The sequence below is a fragment of the Ursus maritimus genome, unplaced genomic scaffold (assembly GCF_017311325.1).
Source record: "Ursus maritimus isolate PB19 unplaced genomic scaffold, ASM1731132v1 scaffold_4, whole genome shotgun sequence".
In the NCBI taxonomy this organism is placed as follows: domain Eukaryota; kingdom Metazoa; phylum Chordata; class Mammalia; order Carnivora; family Ursidae; genus Ursus; species Ursus maritimus.
Genome location: NW_024426552.1, coordinates 37,485,505 through 37,507,629, shown reverse-complemented (window position 1 = coordinate 37,507,629; position 22,125 = coordinate 37,485,505). Strand labels below are relative to the sequence as shown.

The following is a 22,125-nucleotide window of genomic DNA, read 5'->3' as shown; positions in this document are numbered from 1 at the left end:
CTTATTCCCACTGAGAACAATTGAGACTGAACCTCACTGAAAGTAACTAGGGCTCATCCCCCTGTGAGCCTCAACCTCTTTAAGAACTGTGTTGAATGCTTCTCTGAATGAAGAACCAGAGCTTGGGCCTCCATCACCACCTCCTGAGCTCCACGGATGGTCGGATTTGTCCGTGGACATTAACGCATTCCCGGGCTGCCTTGCTGGGATTGTCTGGGTTGCTGTACCACAGAAGCAGTGAACGTGGCTGGTGTTTCATATGGGCTGTGATAAGTGTGACGTGCTGTCTGTGATGAACGCAGCTTAGAATGGGCCACGGGCATGTGACATAAGGCACAAAGAGAAGCGTTTCCTTTATATACATGACCTCATTTATACTCACAATGTCCATTTTACCGATGAGAAAATTTGTGTTTATATTTTGAAATGGTTGTCCCAAGATCGCACAAAAAGTAAATGTCAGAATGCAGTGAAAGCTGACTAGAAATGAAGACTCCCCAGTCCCATCCCAGACCTAGACCTAGAATCAGAATGTGCATTTTAACATGGTCCCCAGTGCTATACCTACATACTTGGGTTTGCTAAGTACCAGCTTAAAGTGTTTCTCTTTCTTAAATGCCAATAGTCATAAATCAAACAATCCGGTTTTATACATAATAGCAAGTGCTCTAATAGGTATAGTATTCTTTTCAGTCAAACCAAAGGTATATTGCTTCTTCCAGTCAAACAAAGAGATTAATTTTTTTTCAAACCTTACTTAAAATATTTTTCTATGAGGGACTCACTCTAGTTTTTTTAAAGAAGTTTTGTGGATTGGGGTTGAGAAAGGAGGTGATATAAACAGTGTGTAATTGTCATAGATAAGCAGTGCCAATCAGAGGCAAAGAGGCAATGATACACATGAGTGGAACTCAAGGAAAGCATTTTTGAGAGCGTATTAGTTTTTTTGTTGCTGCTGTAACAACCAAAATCTTCGCTTAAAACAACACAGACTTATGGTACCGTGATTCCACTGGACATTTTCAGAAGGCTAAAATAAAGATGTTGGCCAACTTGGCTTTTATCATGAATTCCTGAGAAGAGTCTATAGATCTTCTTCAACTTATGACAGGGTTATGTTGGATAAACCCATTGTAACTTGAAAATATTGTAAGTCAGAAATGCATGAATACACCCAACCTACTGAGATGATAACTTAGCCTAGCCTCCTACCTGAAACGTGCTCAGAACACTTGCATTAGCCTGCAGTTGGGCAAATCAGCCAACACAAAGACTACTTTAAAGTAAACTATCGAGTATCTCATGTAATTAATTGAATACTGTCTGAAAGTGAAAAACAGAATGATTCGAAGTGTATCAGTTGTTTACTCGGGTGATCACATGGCTGACTGGGAGCTGCTGCTCTTGGCCCCTGCCCAGCGTCAGGAGAGTATCGCACTGCATATTGCTTGCCCAGGAACAGATTGAAATTTAAAATTTGAAGTACAGTTTCTACTTCATGTGAGTCACTTTTGAACCATGGTAAAGCTGGAAAAATCATAAGTCAGATCATCAAAAATTTGGGAACATCTGTATTTCCGAACTCACACAGGTTTTTGAAAAAATCCAGTTCTTTGTACTTGTAGAATTGAGGTTCCCAGTTTTTTGCTGGCTGTGTGATTGGGGCTGCTCGAGGCCTCTCCAGGTCCTTCCATATCAGAGCCAGTAAGGGGCTCATCAAATCTGCTTACCTTTGGAATCTCTCTGCCTTTCCCTTCTGCCACATATCCCTTACTTCGTGTTCTGCCTTTGTTTTTTTCCTGCTTCTAACCAGGAAATGTTGTCTGCTTTTAAGGGCTGCCATGATTAGATTGAACATACTTGGATAATCCAGGTTATCTTTCATATCTTAGAATCTGTGATCTTAATTACATCAGCAAAGTCTCTTTTGCCATGTAACATAACATATCCATGCGTTCCCAGGATTAAGGGTTGGACAGCTTGGGAGAACCGTTCTGCCTACGAGGGACTTCCTGCGCTTCACAAAGGAGCAGAGGTGTTTGGAGGTGGGTTTTAGAGGGCTGTGAATGAGAGGAATACATTCATTCTTTCAACAAATATTTGAGTAAATATTGCTTTCTAGCATTCTGGTTTAGAATTTTTGCATTTGAGCAATAGGATATTCTTGAAGATTATTGAGCAGAAAAGCAGTAGAATAAAAAAATTCTGCTTTAGAAACATATCCTTATCAATAAACTATGGGGACATACTTGAAGCAGAAGACAGAAGGATGATTTCTCCCTTTTTATAACTGCATTTTAAGGATAGAGCAACGAGGGCCATTTTGGAAGCTGGTAATGGAAAATTAAAAAAAAAGATATCTTTGAGGAAAGGTGCAAAGTAATCACTAACAAGACTTCATGCTTGGTATAAAAGAGATGAAGGAGATGAGGACCATGAATGAAGACTGGGGTAATATGACAAATAGCAAAATGTCCATTATGGTAATTCTGGTTCAAGAAGAACAAAGCAACAGCCCCAAATCATTGAAATGCTTGAACAGAGGCTCCAGGTGAGCCAGCAGCAAACAATGAAAAAAAAAGCACCAATTTTCGCCTTCTCACTTCATTGTTCTTTCCATGTTGTGGCAGGCTGTCAAGATGGACACGGCCTGTCCTAGTGTGTGTTCTGTCACTTTGACTCACCCACCAGTGAAGCTCACCCCAGCTATTCAAGTTTCATTCTTGCCTATTTACAGGAACAAAATGTAATCTCAGAAAGTGTCTTTGCAACAAATACATAGGCAGAGATTAGAACAAAGCACAGGCCAAAAGTATTAAAAAATGACTCAAATTGAGAATACATTTGAACCAATTGAAGATCACAAGTTGTGGTTAAGTTAATCCTACCACTAGGGGAGGGTTGACATTTTTCTTACACATATTCAGATGTTGTCTCCTCCACTACGTGAACCAGAAACATTATGAAGAAATAATGGAATCGACACAGAGTATGACACATATGGTGGGCATTTGTTTGAGCGTCTCTGGATAGGAGACTATTTTAAAAAAAAAAAAAAAGGGAAACTCAGCAGAACTTTAAGGAATTATTCATTTAAATCTATAGCTTGGTGAATATTTAATTGCTTCAGTTCTCCTACTTAAAAATAGTGTTTATTTTTAGATTAATTTAACAGATATAAACACAACAATGTTGAAGGTCATACTACAATCTGAAACGGTCTTGAATGTTTTTGGTTTGGCTTCATGAAAAATGCATTGTGCCAAACACTTTTTCTCCTTAATTTTTAAGCCCTTGTGTATTTTTAAAGAAAATGCAATCCACATGTTTCTTATGCATTTGTACTTAACTCATCAAATTCCTCTTGTATAAGAGCGACTTGGAGACCAAAAAGACTTTGGAATTTATTTATTTTCCTTTGAAGCTCTTTTTATTAGGAAAGGAATAGCATATTCTTGGGGATAATTCTTTTTAGATGCCCAGGTGTTCAGTTTTTCAAGTATATAAATAACATAATCTAGAATATCTTTATTTGTCCTCCTATCTTATTTCCCCTCGTCTATTAATATAATGGTAATCTTCATCATCTTCATTACAAACAGTTGTGATGGTATTATTATGGTATTATTTACCATTATTGTTGTTATAAACTTAATAGGAACATTAGCATTAAGGGGGTTATAAAAATATATTTTTATGACCTCTTTATTTACAAAGTGTCTTAACCGCCTATTAATTGAAGACTCAAGTAGAAAAAGACTTCCAGGCTTTGTGGCGAACTCACCTATTTCGTTTTCTGATAGACTGTCAGGGAGAGAGAATTTGCCAATTGCTTTACGTCCTCCAAAAAGCTTTCCGTTTATCCATTTTATTTCCACTTTCATGATTTTAAGTGCGCTGTTCCTCTCCCTTAGCTATTGTAGCCTTCTCTATTAACATTCTTGTACAAAGGCCTGTCTTTGAAAACTGAATTAAATCTCACTTCCCTCACCCTGTTTAACTGTGGACCCGGGTCCGTCCTGCTTATTCCGTTTATGACCTTTTTATACCTGTGGACACTACATTGTCTTAATGTGCTTATTCTTTGAATTACAGCCTGTTATAGGACTTTTGGTATTCCTAAATAATCATGTAGATGTGTGTTCTGAAATCAAAGAGAGCCCAAGATCTTTTAATGTAAGATCTATGTCTTTTTTTCTTTTTCCTTCACGTCTTCTCATTGTACTTAGCTGATTGTTACTTTTTGTGATCTCAGAAATTCGGCTGGTTGGCTGTTAATTTGCACTGTTAGGTGGCATGTGCTACTTGTTTGCTTCATGAAAAAAAAAACACAGCAAAATACTAGATAAAAGTGGATTTTGACTCAGTTTCTTTTAAAAATTAGATTCTGTGTTTGTAATTTATTGTAATGTGAGATTTGGCTCTTAAAGTATTTTAGTAACTAGGGTCTTGAAAACATATTGCACACAAAAAGAACAAGTGGTGAACAAGACCTTAATAAAAACTGCCAGTTATAAAATATTATTCATTTGCAAAACAGATACTGATAGACCACAAGCAGCAGGGCGTTGCTTAGGCTTTGTGCTAGCTGCTGGGGGGAAGAGAGGAAAAATGACCTTTCCTCTCAGACGACTGTCTGTTTTGAGAGTCACAAACGTACATAGTATCAACTCTGTGAAAAGTGATAGGACCGCGGTAGAAGAGTAGAAGCCCGCGGCTCAGTCTAGTTTCAGAAGAAACACTTTTGGAGAGATCTCAAAGTTAGAGAGGCTCTATAAACTAAGCAATTAACAGGCAAAATAAAGACCTTTATTTAATAGACACATAGCACTTGTGCTGGTTACTGTTCTAAGCATGTCACAAACATTAACTCATTCAATCTTCGTAACTATGCCACGGGCAAGCACTGTTGCCGTCCTAATTCTACATGTGAAATACCCGAAAAAGTTAAGTGAATTGCCCAAAGTCAGCTGTGCCCCAAGTCAGTGGGCACAGCCAGAACTTAAATATAGGTAGTGTGCGTCCAGAGCCCCAGCTTGGTCCCTATGGGAGCCTTCCAATATGGAATTTACATACTCATGAAAGAGCAACACACAGAGCAAGTGGGGCATTGCCTGAGGGCAACTTGAAGCCCAAGAAGTAAATGCGAACAATGTCACATTGAAAAACCAGGATTTTATCTTAAATGAATCATTGTAAACACGGGCATGACAGGGCTTTATTTCAACAATAGAAAGAACGCTCTCCAGCCTGGTGGAGTATGGGATATAAAATGGCTAGATTGGACATAGAAAGAGCAAGTAGAAGATATTTGTGGTAACATGAGTGAGAAAAACAGTGGAAATAGCATCAGAGGAAAGCTGAGGCTCGTGAGGGTTATTCTAAGGTGGACATTTGAGGGCTGGTAAGCTGTTGTGTTGGATAAAAGAAAGTCATGTCTGGAGTGATTCCTCTGTTTCTGATAAGAGTAACAGTGTAGACAGTGGTGTTGATTGAGATAGGGGAGAAAAAAGAAGAATTGAATGTTAGAAAATATTCACAATACAATGTAAAAAAAAAAGTAGAGCTCAAAAGTACATATTCTTAATTGTCCTTTAAAAAATATGTTTATAATATACACACAAAAGCTCTGGTGAAAAGGGGAACAATTATTCATTATAAATGAAACATTTTTAGTAGATTTAAAAATTTTTCTCCCGTATTTTCTAAATTTTTTGCAATGAACATGAATTATAATTCCATTAAACTAAAAGTAAATGTTACTGGAATTATTTTGTTTACTTTTTAAATTTTAACCCATCCCCAATGGGCGGGGCTCAAACTCACACCCTGAGATCAAGATTCACGTGCTGCATCGACTGAGCCAGTGGGGTATCCCCGCAATTAGACGGAAGTATTTTAAACAGCGATCATATTTAATGTTAATTGCTACAATCTTCCTGGAAAGTAAAATAAAGTACTTACCAAAAGTCCTCTGTTTATTAACCTTGGATCAGGAATTCCCCTGTTAAGAAGGTATTTTAAAATAATACATAATTCTCACGTTTATTTATAATTATATTTATTGTAACGCCATTTATGATACCAAAAACTTGGCATCAATAGTAAGAGTTTTTGAAATGAATTATAGTACAAATGTGTGAATGCATATTACACACTCATTAGAACAGTTCAACAATATTTACTCGCCAGGGAAAATACTTAGGATATATGACAATAGTAGGATATGAGTTTTTTTGTTGCTATTCATACAAGACATTTCTGAGTGGAAAAGGATACAGATTTTATTATTTAACTTTTGTATTTTTCAAAATCTGTACAATGTGCCTACATATTTACTTATAATAGTAAAAGAGCGTTTAGTTTATAGCTTGAATACTATTACTGATCATTTAATCATTTCAAATGGGCTAACATTTGGATTTTAAGTACACAACCAAAAAGGATTGGAAAAGTCACCTGGATTATAAGGCTGGCTATGTCAGGGGAGGCAGGTGGTCAAAATCATGATTGCATAGGATGGTAAGTATGGAGACCCATGATTATATTAAAAAGTATGGTTTTCAGGAGTATTTGAACATAATAAGAGGGATCAGCTTTGAACTCAAACACTAAAATTTGGAATTTCAGGTACTGAGAAGATAAAAGGGTATTTGTTGGGTAATTATCATTTTGGAATTTGTGAAAAACAATGTTCAGGGCACACACAAAGATAGCTGCCTCTCCTGCTTGTGTTTTAGGCAGACACTGCTTGTGTTATGTTTCCTTGCTTGCATAAATTGACTAACACTGAGAAATGGTAGTAATAGGATTTGACTTGTATGGAAAAAATGCATCTTGAAGTGGCCATGATTCTCCTATGTCCCATGAAAAGTAACAGAATCTTTAGAAAATTCTTTATCTTCATTTAACTTTTTCCAGTTTTTGAGAGAAATGTAAATATTTTAGTTTCACAAAGCTAAAAAAATCATAGGGTGTTAAAATAATTGAAATGATGGTATCCATAGGTAAATATCTTTAACTCAATGTAACCTGAGTACTTTAATACTAACCTTTAATATTAATAAAGGTGATACCTATTGAACGAATACTACAGCAAGTACTTTCAATACATTATCATATTTAATCCTCAGAAGAGACAATACTGAGAGATAGCTCAGAAACAGGGGTGGGAGTTTCTACATTGATTTTGTCATGGGGTTGTCTGGTTAATAAGCAACAGACTTATTAGAGAAGTAGGTAATATTATCCATATTTGATAAAGGAGGGAATTAAGTCTGAGAAAGTGTAAATAACTGACCCCAAGTCACATAACTGGAGTGCAACTGTTGGAATCAAGATTCAAATAGGGTTTTGTTTGACCCTCTGTGCCCACAGTATTTCCAGTATTCCTGGAAAATAGTATAGCACTCCTATTCTTTAAGGACCCTTCTGAGAATTTGGCATGTTAAAAACTGAATCTTTTCTCTATACAGATACCTGTTAAATATTTCTTGGGCTGCTTGTTTGTTCCTTTTGTGGTCATACTTTATATATATAGCTGTTGACCATTTAATTTTTATAGTAACTTTTCACATGGCCTGTATATATTTGCACTGCCGTGATTTGATTTCATCACTTTGGATTAAAAAGAAAGAATTCCCCTAGAATTAAAAGACTTCTTTCTCTTTCTTTCTTTCTTTCTTTCTTTCTTTCTTTCTTTCTTCCGTCTGTTTCTATCCCTTCCTTCCTTCTTTACTATCTTTTTAAAGAAATTTATCTATAGATTTAAACCTTCCAGGATTGGACGAAGGGAGATTTGATATGCGGGTAGGTGTGAATTTTCATTCTGTGTGGTTTTTTATTTTACCAAGGGCAAACAAATAATGGAAGCAATTTTTTGCTTCAGTGACTTGAACAAAATATTTATGTTGGAACTCATTGTTCTTCAGTTTTGCTTGTTCTTATGAAGTAAGAATCATTATCCTCATTTTGCAGATGAGTAAACTAAAACTCAGATTAAATGGTGCATCTAAAACCACTCAGGAAGGAAATATTCTGAATGTGAATTTCTACCCAGAGCTGCTCAGTGTCAGGGCTCATGATTTCTTTTCTATTCGCATACTGGCTTCCTTTATTCTAAAACATGAGATTATGAGATATCAGGGATGAAAGAACACTTGAGATTACTTATTCCAACCATGTCAATTTATGTTTTAGGACACTGTTGCCCAGAAGAATTAGACCACTTACTTATAGTCATGTAACCAACTATTACAGTACCACATTATGCTTGTGGTTGTTTTCTTCCTCTGTTTCAGGAACGGACAAATTGGCCCAAATTCTTTGGCTTACTAGGTTTGAATGAAAAGATAGACTCCTGAAGTGGAATGATGAATTAGAAGAGGATGAACCATCTGGTCCGGTGAATATTTTGTGCCAGTAAAAACTGTACCCTGGCTTCAATGTCAAGCATCAGGGTATTAGAGGTGGACTTTAACTTCGCCTATCTATTTCGGCGAGACACTTTTGGGCTGTGCGCAAATTCGTAGACCATTTGCAATAGATCTTCACAGAGATGAGGCACTTCAAAGACCTTTCTTTGGTCTCCCATGGAATCCTTTAGCATATGTCACATGGAGTTGCTCTGTTGCTCTAGTCTCCGTTTGGAGTGTATTGTTGATATGTTGCTACAGCCGGGGAGCTGATTGCGACTTTAATTTTTGTTCTTGGAAGCAGCTTGGTCTTATGCCAATATTAACAGTGCTTTCATCCTTAAGGCTCTAAGGCACTCCAGCATACAGTCACATGAGCTGCTGACTCCATTGTGATAAGTCCTTTCTCAATAGGCCCTTTGGGGTTCTATTCAATCACACTTTCACTCAAAGGATTTTAACAGCATAGGCCAAAATTAGACATCTTGTTTGACTAATTATAAACAATATATTATCTTCTATTCCGCAATTAATTTCAATTCAGAAGTAAACTTAGCAACACATACGCCCCTAGTAGTAGTTCTCAACGTGCACTCCCTGAATTGGAAGCATTAGAATAACCTTGTCACTTGTTAGAAATAAAAATTCTTGGGTCCACTACCGAGTGATTGTGATATGTGCTGAAGTTTAAGAGCAGACCTCCTCACACGTTCCATGCCACAACTGCACATGACAGCTCACTCATTTCTGATTTTGCTTTACACTTGCACACCTTTGTGCCTTCGCTTAAATTGTTTCTTCTGCCTGAACAGTCCTCTTCCACAGTTTCAGATGTTCACTCATTCTATCCAGTTGTATCTAGCTTTCTCCAGTCAGTATCATGGGCTCCTCACTCTATGCATGTAAAGTATTTCGCTTCTATAATTTAGCTTATGTCATGCCTTGTGTAAAGCTATTTGTGTTCATGGTTGTCTCCCACTGTGGTAGATTGCAAGGTTTACTTGCAGTGACAGCTTTGTGTCTTCTGTACTATTCATCTGTTTGGTCTTAGTTTCCCTCTTTATTTTTTTTTTTTAAAGATTTTATTTATTTATTCGACGGAGATAGAGACAGCCAGCGAGAGAGGGAACACAAGCAGGGGTAGTGGGAGAGGAAGAAGCAGGCTCATAGTGGAGGAGCCCGATGCGGGGCTCGATCCCACAGCGCCGGGACCACAGCCTGAGCCGAAGGCAGACGCTTAACCGCTGTGCCACCCAGGCGCCCCTAGTTTCCCTCTTTAAAAAAAACAATTACTATTTGAAAGAGAGAGAGCGAGCAAGCATGGGAAGAGGGGCACAGAGGCGGAGGGAGAGAGAGAGAATCTCAAGCAGACTCCATGCTGAGCACAGAGCCCAACTCAGGGCTCGATGCCAGGACCTTAGGATCATGACCTGAGTGGAAATCAAGAGTTGGAGGTTTAACCGCCTGAGCCACCCTGGTGCCCCAGTTTCCTTCTGTTTTTAATGGAGGTAATACCCTATGTCCCATAAGATACCTTGTGGGATTATTTCCAAAATTAAAAGGTCTATCTAATGTGAAGTGGATAACAAATAATAGCGAATTTTATTAGTAGGTACTATATAAGTGTTTGTTGAACCAAATGAGATTTTCAGGCTCTTAGATTCACGTATAAAGAAGAATTCTTAGAGAAACTCTTTTTCTCTTATTAAAGAAAACATGAGTCTTTGTTATACATTTACAATATAATTTCAATATTAAATCTGTTTAAAGCAGGATCACCAACATGGGTTGTTTTTTTTTTTTCTTTTTTCTTTACACATATAATTTTTTTAGATGTGTTCAAGATCGGGAGACTATCTAAATGAGGAATTTGGAATCTGAAATTGGCCTTCACTCCTCAAAGATGGCTCAAAGGAAAAGCATTTCTTGTGTTAGATGTCGGTTTTCCTTAAACATATTTAAGTGCAGTTAATTACAGAAGTTATTAGGTCTCTTTTTTTTTTTTAAAGATTTATTTATTTATTAGAGAAAGACAGCCAGCGAGAGAGGGAACACAAGCAGGGGGAGTGGGAGAGGAAGAAGCAGGCTCCCAGTGGAAGAGCCTGATGTGGGGCTTGATCCCCGAACGCCGGGATCACGCCCTGAGCCGAAGGCAGACGCTTAACGACTGAGCCACCCAGGCGCCCCAGTTATTAGGTCTCTTATTGTAGAAAAAGATGGATCCAAAGACTTGGATAAAGATACGGGCTGAACCACAAAAGTTTATCAGGGATTAAATTGAAGTCAAATGGATATAGTTATGAATACAACTTTGGTTCAGTGAAGGAAGCCTGGGTGGTGGGTACACATTGGAAATGCATGTATTAATACAAATGAAACATCCCGAGAGATCCTAAGCATATCCCAAGCATACTTTCTCAGTTTAATGTATAGGGCTAATATTCTCTAAAACAGTACAAATGTTGATACAGTAGTGCTGATATTCTACAATATGTTGCAGGATCACACGAACACGTATTCATTATTCCATATGTATGTAGGAAATGCTTAGTTCATATTATTTGCTTGTCTAAAAATCTGAACATCATGCCAAAGGAGGATGATGATGAAGATGATGGCAACAATTATATTAAAAATAATGCCATTTATTCTGCTTTTTCCATTTTCTAGGCTCTACGCCAAGAACTTCACAAACAATAAGTTGATCTTTGCTTAATTCTGTGTACAGTAGTAGAAGGAAATGATTATTCCTGATTGTTTAGAGGTGAGGAAACGGATTCTCAGGAATGGTAAGTGATTAACCCCAAATCACACGTGGAGTAAGTGATGTGTTGGTCAGGGTTCAAACTGAAATATGGCAGACTTTGAAGTCTGGCAAGTGTTTGAACCACTTTGGAGTGAGAAGCAATAAAAAATAACATGACCAGAGTTATTTGCCTGAAGGCAGATTTAGGGGATGTGACTCAGAATTTTTCTTCTTCATAAATGTTTGGGGCTTTAACGAACAGTGAAATCCACTTTGGTGGAGAGGTTTAGCACGTAGACTCCAAGGCCTTCCCACTTCTGATTTTGAGCCCTGCCTCCACACCTGGTGGGCTGTTCGATCGTGAAAAGCTCTTAGATTCTCGGTGCTGATTTCCTATTTTTGACATTGAGATAATAGTATTTGCCACATAAGGAATTGTGATATAGATAGTCTCTCTTTGTTTCTGTTTCTTTCTCTCTCTCTCTCTCTGTGTATATATATCTCTACATATCTACATTGTTATATATAAATCTATCTATATGTATCTATCTATTATCTATCTATCTATCTATCTATCTATCTATCTATCTATCTATCTATCATCTGTCATCTATATGTGTTTTAGAACAATTCCAGGTCATAGTAAGTGCTGTGTACGTGCTAGATATATCATCGACATCATCATCAATGTATCTGAGTTTCACTGCATCTGTTGCTTATACCAGTGAAGTCCTTCTGTACTTTAGCTCAACATTATTTAAACTACAGCAGTGAGGCAGAAATAATATTGCTTGAGCCTTGGAGGAAAAAAAAGACAGTATTTCTAAATATTTCAGTGCAGGGTGATTTTTTTCTTTTCTCCCAAGACCCTCTGAATTTTCAAATTTCTACACTAACTGAGTCATTAACAGCCTAGGGCTTGATTCAAAGTGCTCACTGAAAAATAATTATAGAAGTTAAACTTTGTTACATCCCAAAGTACTTCTTCCTACATTGCTAACCTAAAGACAGCCCCCCGCAGCCACCGTCTACCACCATCCTGATATCAACTAGTCCAAAGGCAAAACCAAACTCTCTTTAATAGCATTGGCTATGTGCCACTAAATTTGACTTTGTTTCTCTTCTCCAAATAGCATGTGTAACTGAGAGAAACTTGAAGGCATGCTGAAAAAATAATGATGTGATGGAGATCATACCAAATGCTTTTATCGGTTTCATAGTAAAAGTCATTATTTGCCAAGTTCATAGAAGAAAATACTGCAACATAATTTTTGGTCTATTTCTTATATGTAAGTTTTACTTCTTTGTTCCTAGCATCAGAGAATAATATATATCAGAGGTTTTGGAATATGGGCTTACCGCTCAGTTATCATATTGTTTATTACGTTGTGGTTTATTTTTAAATTCAGTTTACCCCAAAAAATTATCTTTTTCTTAAAAAAAAAATAAGGACTAAGTTGTTTTCCTTTTCAAAGCTATAATGTGCTAATTTTGCATATCTTGACCACTGGGTAGTTAAATAGGCACAAAAGTTTTGTAACATTCCAACAGAGTTAGATAGTTGATTGTAATAACACATCACTGCCACTGAAGCCCATTACTACTTAACAGTTGTCATTCTTCATTTTCATGGTAGGAAAAAAAGTACCTATCTATGTGGTGTTCAGAAATTAGTTTCATGCCATCTGTATTGCTAAATTTCATTTTATTTTTTAAGACTGACTACTTTTGCCACGAAATTAGTAGTGTATTTTCTCTTGGTTACCTACTAGAAAGCAAAGTTATTTTTTCTTGAATATCACATTTTCTTTCTTTCTTGAATATCACGATATTTGTTTAGAGATATTTAGATTTTTGGGGGGGAAGTGTTGTTACTCTAGCATGAAAATAGGTTTATGGTATCTCTGAAGTTGAAATATCAACTAGAGACTAAGTTGAAATACATGAAATTCCTCTCGTCTTTCTTGTGTAATCCTCAAAGTCCTTCGAGTACTTCGCAGCGTAACAACGAATGAATGCTGTCCTTGAGGCGCTACTGTCCCATTTGTCTAATTGGCCCCAATACTGTAGCTCTCAGATATGCTTCCTCTGACTGCCATCTGATTCCATTTACGAGCAGCATCCATCGTTTCTACATAACATAAAACCTGACTTTTTAAGACTGGTTCTTTTAAACAAGCCAGCTATTTCTCCTGTCTAACGTCTTCCTGCTCTGCTATTCTGTGGGAAACATAAATCTATTTTCTTTCTGTGAGGGGTTTCCTCTAAGATATAGAGTGTTAACTTAGTTCCTCTATGCAGTGGATTATTCGGGAGTTGAAAATTTGCATATTTTGTTGATGGGATAATAAACATTTATTATAAAGACAAAAACACAGCAAGTACGCACACAAACACACACGAGTGTGTGCACATTCACATGCACACATACATATAAGACCATGACGGTGGTTTGGGTGCATGAAACCATAAGGCAATCTGGAGTGATGGCTACGGTTAGTCATCTGATTTAATGACACTTTCCTTGTTAATCTCTGTGATCTATAAACTTATCAAGGAAATTTACCACTTACTATTCTTGGGATAGACATGGAAAATTCCAAAGATTTAAAAAGGAACAAGCTACTGGGGGTAGGGATTCCTTCTATATAAGGCAAGCTCCAGACAATTTTCAACTTTATATTAATAAGGAAAATCTATTAACAAGGCTCTTTACAATTTACATTTTTTTGTTTGTTTTTTGTTTGGTACCATATCTTGTATCTTTTGTTAGTCACTACAAAGTTATGAGTCAAGGAAAGTTGTACTGGTCTCCATGAAATAATTGGGACCCAGTGTGGTTAAATAAATGGCAACAGGTCACATAGCATTACATAGCAGAACTGATAAGCATCTAGGCCTTTGGCTCTCAAATCACTAATCTTCAAATTATAGGATTTAAACAAATCCATAATTTTAAAAAGGAAAGATTTTCTCTCTCTGATTACTTATAGTATTCAAATGAGAACCCATAGTCTCCTACTTTGGCCTCACTGCCTCACTGGTTTGATTTTACTCACAAACAGCTGAGATGGGCTTAGTTCACTCATTTATTCAACAAATATGTAAATGGACTGAGATAGGAATTGATTCTCTGTATATACAATCAGGGAAGTCTTTTCATCTAAACGTAATTCTCTGTATATACAATCAGGGAAGTCTTTTCATCTAAACGTACACATTTTTATTGACATAAATAGTTGCATATTAAAGTGGTCGATTTATTTGTCTATTTAGACAACCGACAGCAAGAATATGGATACTAAGAGTATTATAAAGTAGAACTGAAGTTTTATATGGACCCCACTGAATCAGTTGTTACATTACCACAGTAATCAAAATAACTTTTAAATTATATAGTTATTTCTGTTGCTTTGGACATAATAGTCACCCTGATGAATGTTGAACTTTGAAAATGGAAGCAACTTATAAAAACAAGGATAATGCAAAAATATAAACATGGCAGTACTTTGCCTCTCTTTGTACAGAGAACTGTTACAGTGTTGCTGCTTTTGGCAGGAAACAGTCTGTTCTATGGCCATGATGTGGCTCACTGATACAAAAGCAGCTAAGAGCATCCAAATGACATAATAGGAATACAATTATGGCTCTCAGAGAGTCTGGTCCGTTGCTAGTAACATCTGAATTGTACAGATTAAAGAAGTAATACAAGCACTTTTTTGGGTAATTTAAATACATGTGTTTTCTACTCATTTCTGAACAATAATGGTTTCAGATTTGTTCCTTAATTAGTCTTATAGAAATTTTAGTGGTATATTGATTTACATTAATAAAAGAACAGCCTGAAAAAAAAATAAAAGAAGCTGTGTTTGCCTGAAAAACACTAGAATATCATAAACAAGTAGATCTGTGTCCAGGCACAACTATGTATGCATTTTGGAAAGTGGGAAAACCTATCAAAATATTTACCTTACGAAAAAGAAATCTGGTGCTTAAAAATAAGCAAGCTTTGTCCTTATTCTTCAGGCTTTTATATCTCTGGTTAGATGTCCTTAAGAATATGAAAAAGGGAAAGAAATTCTATATATTTTAAAACATTAAAAAATGAATTCTATTGTTATTATACAATACTTTGAAACATAACATTTCCAGCCACGTACTTTTGGTCCTAGACATAAAGGAATTAATTTGCTAAAGCAAAAACTCTAAATTGATTACATGTAATTTAGGATTAGATTAATTACATATTAATATGTGAAAGCAGTGAATGTGGTACATCTTATAATGCCGACAAAAATAGCTTTGTTAAAGACCATAGTAGAGTGGCAATAATTTAGGATCTGTCACATCTGACCCTGTTACTAGTGGAATAATATTCTTTAACACACCTAGGCCTACTTTAGTGGGCACAATCATTATAATACCTATATCTTGGAGTTGCTATGAGGTTCAGGGTGTAATAAAGTAATTGTTACATGGTATTTAACAGGGGAGAATTGTTTTAAGAAAAACTGCTTTGAATATAAGTCATCATACATAAAAACCACTAATGATATTCCTTAAAATGGAAAATTCAACATGAAAATCAACATTTCCATAAATAGAACAACTGGAAGTACAAACTTAAGTTCTTTAGGATTTAACCAAAGACTTTCATCGTGCTTGCGTTAAAAAGAAAACAGTGACTGGAGCTTTTGGCACACTGGGGAGCTAACATACCTATCAAAACTCCTTGGAGATTTGTGAAAGGAAAATATTTTCTGCTGTTTTCAATGAGTATATTCGTCACTCCAACAGTTTTAAAAATAGCCTCTGAATGCTAAGCAGGAACAGTTAAGTACATCCAGTCATTCAGTCATTTTTCCATTCAACAAATATTTTTTAACTGCCTACTATGTGTCAGAAATTGTGCTAGACTCAAGATGAATAACATATGGTCCCAGGCTCAGAGAGCGTATAACGCTTTCAGGAAGAGCTGCCAAGATCATGTCCCCAAAATGCTTGGTCTTTTACATCCACACCTGGCATCAGATCTTTTACGATGTCCATCGAGGTTACAACCTTTTATTTATTGATTCACTGACCAAATGCTAAAACTAAATAATGTCTGGAAAAACCTGTGCATTTCTGAAAAGATCATAAGGAAGACCTATTTGGGGATCTAGTTATGATGTTTTTCAAATAGAAATTTCTTTGATTTATACTATAATGAGTCCATGCCTTGCATAGTCAGAGCTGAAAAAACACACAGTGTAATAGCAATTTAAATAAAACTTGCTAGTCATTTCACACACATTACAAGTTAGCAAGCATATTTGCTGATGTGTTAAATTTCTGATTCCACAAGAAAGGCTCTGTTTCAACAAGTTATAAAGCAAAAACAGCCATTTTGAAAAATTTTATCTTGGTATTTCTGTCTTGTATTTAAGAAATATTTCCATGGCCCATAAATGCTAATGTAAAAATATTCTCACACCTTTAAGTAATTTAAAAAAGTATCTTGGAAATTTCCTAAAGTGAATTTTGCTAAGTCCAATAGATATTTTTCCTAAAAGTATGTCAATTATATCTATTAATATATATTTATATACTAGTCTTCACAAGGCCAAAATTAAGTACTATGATCAGTTGTATGTATAAGACTTACACACAATAAACAATTATTGTTTTGACATCAGATTTTTACTTTTATTAACAATGTTTCAGTCACTTAACAGTCCATGTTGTTGAACATCAAAATACATGAAATGCTTTTGCTTTTTAAAGATGTCCCCTTCCCAACCGTCCATTCCCCCATCTCCCACTTTTGGAAAATCTTCATGAGGTCACTGAAGGTACAACAGTAATTTTTTAAAATTTATTTTTATTTATTTATTTTTGTGGTGATGGATGTTAACATTTATTTATAAAGGTAATTATTTTGCAATATATACAAATGTCAAATCATTATATTGTACACCTGGAACTGATAGAATACATGGCAATTATTTCTGAAAAGAAAAAAAAATCTTTCCTTCGAGATGTCTGTTAAACATACTGTATCATAAATTAATTGTGTGGTTCAAGGGAGAAAATTTTCAACTGAGAGGTTTTCTTTCCTTCTTTTAACTCAAGAAAGTATTTTAGGATAAGACTTCAAAGAATCTTACAGGGAAAAAAGATCCCACAACTCACAGATTATAAAGAGAAAAGAAGGATTTGTCTTTATTTTATTTTTTAAAAGATGTATTTATTTATTTTAGGAAGAGAGAGAGAGAGCGAGCATGTACAAGCATGAGTGAGGAGGGGAAGAGGGAGAGGGAGGGAGGGAACCTCAGGCAGACTCCCCCGGGGCTACCAGGACCCTGAAATCATGACCATCAGCCCAAGTCATGAGTTGAGAACTTAAGTTACTAAGCTACCCAGGTTCCCCAAGAAAGAGTTGTCTTTAAAACAATGATTTATGCAACTTGGAGCCAAGTAAACTTAATTATTATGTGAGTGATTCAGAGAGGCAAATTAATTGTAATAGGATAAATTTTGCTCTGTATCCAAATTTTGGTTCTCTGTATCCATGAAACTCAAATGCTATTGTGGGGAAAAAAAGAAAAAAGAAAAAAGAAAAAGAAAAAGAAAATGATCTCTCTCTGGGGATCGCCACATTCATTGACCAAGCTGCCTTACTAAAGTATGTGGACCAGAAGGAAGTGAGGGAGATAGGGCGCCTGGGTCGCACAGTCTGTTAAGCAACCAACTCTTGATTTTGGCCCAGGTTGTGCATGGTCTCAGCATGGTGAGATTGAGCCCGTGTAAGGCTCCGAACAGCGGCAAATCTGTTATAAGATTCTCTCTCCCTCTGCCCCGCCCCTTCCCTCTGCGCTCATTCTCTTTCTCAAATAAATAAATAAATCATTTTTTAAAATTTTTAAATTTTTAAAATTTTAATTCAATTAATGACGTATAGTGTATTATTAGTTTCAGAGGTAGAGGTCAGTGATTCATCAGTCTTATATAATAATACCCAGTGCTCATTACATCACGTGCCCTTCCTAATGTACACCACCCAGTTACCCCATCCCACCACCAGCGACCCTCAGTTTGTTTCCTATGATTAAGAGTCTCTTATGGTTTGTCTCCCTTTCTGATTTTGTCTTGTTTTACTTTTCTCTCCCCTCCCCTATGATCCTCTGTTTTGTTTTTTAAATTTCACTTGAGTGAGATCATATGATAATTGTTTTTCTCTGATTGACTTACTTCACTTAGCATAATACGCTCTAGTAGAACATTAATTAGAAAAAAGAAATTCCAAATGGTAATTTGACTGTTTTGTTTTTACCTTCTAGACACACCTTAGAACAAGGTAAGCTTAGAAGGAAAATTCTATTCTAAAATCTAAAATAGTAACATTTCCATATCTGTAACATTTACACGTTTTTGTCCAGAAGTTTTGGACAATTCTGGACAGTAATGTATATATACATTTCTGTTTTTCTATATACACAGAATAGTATCACATAGTATCACAGAAATGTATCTATGTATACATATATGTATGTGTGTTTATACATATATATGCACATACATACAGAAATACCTGTCCAAAATATAATTATATGGTATACATGGAAAATGATGATGAGGAGTGTCCTTCACCAAAAGAGGTTATGCTTAGATATCCTATGTCATCTAAGGTGTTTTGAGTTTAGCTTAAATAAAGTTCATAGACCTAAAGCCTTAAAAACTACATGATTCACACCAAGAAATTTTGAATTTAGTGGTTCTGTTATGACTTATCTGAAGCCACTGAAATTTTACAAATAGTTTCTTCCTAAATCAAATATAGAAAGAAAGAACAATATACCAAATAAGGACCACACAGGCTAAACAGCCTGACTTCAAAACCCAGTTCTAGGGGCGCCTGGGTAGCGCAGTTGTTAAAGCGTCTGCCTTCGGCTCAGGGCGTGATCCTGGCGTACCGGGATCGAGTCCCACATCAGGCTCCTCCGCTATGAGCCTGCTTCTTCCTCTCCCACTCCCCCTGCTGTGTTCCCTCTCTCGCTGGCTGTCTCTCTCTGTCAAATAAATAAATAAAATCTTTAAAAAAAAAAACAACCAGTTCTACTATTTACTACCTTTGTGACCTTCTCTGGGTCAGTCTCCCCAACTATATCTAGGGGTGACTCCTTCTTCCCTTCCAAAAAAGTATCTTCCTTATAGGGTTATCATGAAGATTAAATGAGTTCATACACAAAGAAGCACTTGGAGAGACACCTCAGTAAATGTTAGCTCTTACTATCAATGCTCATGAATCCACAACTCTTAAAATTTTAGCACTTTTGGCTCCTCGAAAATAAAATTTGTAAATCTGGTAAGACACTCAGTGCTATAAGGGCTTCCCACAAAAAATTATTCGTTATCAAATCATCTCTGGTTAGGCTTATCTAATGCTAAAAGCCCAGAAAAGGGAGAAAGAATCTGAAAGAAAGCAAACAGGTTAGTTATTAGGCTTTTGAATATTCCCAAGTATCTGGGCTAGATGTTCCTGTGACAGTGAAATCTAGCCAGACAGATATTATTCTCATCTCCAGGTGATTATATGGCTAGACATTTAAATATTGTGATATCATTTTTTTATGCCTTTCAAGAAAGGGATTAAAGTGGTTATTAATTAATTGCATGACTAATTGGAGACCCTGAATGCCCAAAGGGAAGTTGGCCAGCAGACCCACCCAATTCAAAGAGAACAGATTGTGACTCTGTTCTCTTACCTTCCTGGCTAAGGTCAAACTTCAGAGACATATTTTATTTTATTTTATTTTTTTTTAAAGATTTTATTTATTTATTTGACAGAAATAGAGACAGCCAGCGAGAGAGGGAACACAAGCAGGGGGTGTGGGAGAGGAAGAAGCAGGCTCATAGCTGAAGAGCCTGATGTGGGGCCCGATCCCATAACGCCGGGATCACGCCCTGAGCTGAAGGCAGGCGCTTAACCGCTGTGCCACCCAGGCGCCCCCAGAGACATATTTTAAAGAGTGAATGAGACTATTCCACAAGACCAGCACAAAAAGAATGGAATGTAGTTTCCTTTTTAAATTTATTTCAACTGGCAATGTCTTGGGCCAGTTTCTGAGCAACTTTTGTATGTTTAATGAGCAAAAATTCAAGGGGAATTTTTGATTTCCAAGTCAGGCAGCCGTAGATCTTCCAGATTTATTACCATAAAAATAAATTATGAGAAGTTAGGTCTTGAAAGAGCCTATCTAATTATATAAGCTCTCGTTACACCTAGTGTCAAAGGGATTTCAAATGGACAACATAAAAGGAATCTCTGAAGAAAGTATGTTGCATCCAGGTGAATAATGCTCATAGCCAATCTCAGACTTGCCCGGATGTACAGAAATGAGGATCCCTGTGAAATCCCAAAGGGAATTCAAGAAAAGTATATAAATCTTGCTGTCCACACAAACCAAAGTTTGGATAAATCAGAGAGCTAATATAATGGAGCCAAAACTGTTCTAAAATTTTACATATTCTTATTTAAGATATCTGTCAAGAGTTTAACGAAGCGACACCATGGTATTGTTGCCTCTACAGCCATTTTGCTTGGCCAGGTAGACTACAGGACCTCAAGCTGACACGAGCCTCTCACGCAAGTGCATGCCACAGAGCAGCCCGCAGAGTCACAAGCAAACATGTTTCTGATGTGACCTACCCAAACGCCATTGCGATCAACAGTCTCCCTTGCCTGGCAGGGCCTATCCTTTATGCTCCCCTTAGATAAGATCCCATGGAGGTTACCAAAACCCCCTCTTTTGGTTTGAATTGACCCATCCCTTCTTAGCCCGAGAACTCAAAATCACTCCACCCACAGACCCTCATAAAGGCATGCTCCAGGTCCTGCCCCTCTCTCTGTCTGCGCCTGCTTTGACCTCTCCATGGGACCCCTGGAAGCATGCTGCGTACTTCCCCTTGGATCTACGAGGAACAGATTTCCCTATTCCATTTTCTTTCGTAATTTGTAGCTGAACCATGGCTTACCATCCAGCACCCTGTGCTCCACTTAATAAATCTTAATTTAACAAAGTCATAGCGATATCATAGTAAACATTTGACATTTTAAGTATCAAGTCAAAAATCTTTTACATTGAAAATACAGTTAATAATATAACTAACGTACAGCTACCATTAGATCCCAGTTATTATAAGTCCTCCAAGTTTCCCCAAATAAAGGATTTCTAGGACTACCGCAGATATTCTAAGTGATCTTGTCTGTCCTATTAAAGTAGACCTGGTGAGTGAAAGTGAATAAAAAAAAATGTACCATTGTTAGAGAATTAGGATAATTTTATTGCTACTGAGGTAAAACTGGTGGAGTGATTTGCTTGGAATTTCGAGTTATCTGTCCAACAAGACTTCAGAAGCGAAGACCATACTGAGTAGATTGACAGCTCAGAGACACCAAAAGAACGGTTTGCAAGTTTATTCTGGAGCAAATACAACGCAGCCTTAAGTTAAATAGGGACATCACAATTTTGGCGTTGTATAGATATCTTTATTTTTTTTTTCAGTGGGATGTTAAAAATAAAGGAGATCGTTATGTAAGAATTAACAGGCTGAAGTCAATATTGAGGGGGCGCCTGGGTGGCTCAGTCGTTAAGCATGTGCCTTCGGCTCAGGGCATGATCCCAGGGTCCTGGGATCGAGCCTCACAACAGGCTCCCTGCTCCGCTATGAGCCTGCTTCTTCCTCTCCCACTCCCCCTGCTTGTGTTCCCTCTCTCGCTGGCTGTCTGTCTTTGTCAAATAAATAAATAAAATCTTTTAAAAAAAGTCAATATTGAGATGAAAATTAACTGTGAAACTTTTTCTGTAAGAGAAATAGCCATAGTGCATTAGCTTTTGCCACATTTCACAGATTCATGTTACCACCTTCAATGTGTGAGTAAATGATGTTTCTCTGACTGGATTTTAATGTATGAGTTCCAGA

At 36.7% G+C, this 22,125-nt stretch overlaps 1 long non-coding RNA gene across 1 annotated transcript in view; it reads left to right on the top strand.

Moving 5' to 3' along the window:
- Positions 1-12,077: 12,077 nt before the first annotated feature.
- Positions 12,078-22,125, top strand: part of LOC103675543 — a 38,028-nt gene continuing 27,980 nt past the window's right edge. The window contains exon 1 of the long non-coding RNA XR_005832149.1: positions 12,078-12,449. This is a non-coding gene — a long non-coding RNA (uncharacterized LOC103675543). The remainder of the gene's footprint in view (positions 12,450-22,125) is intronic.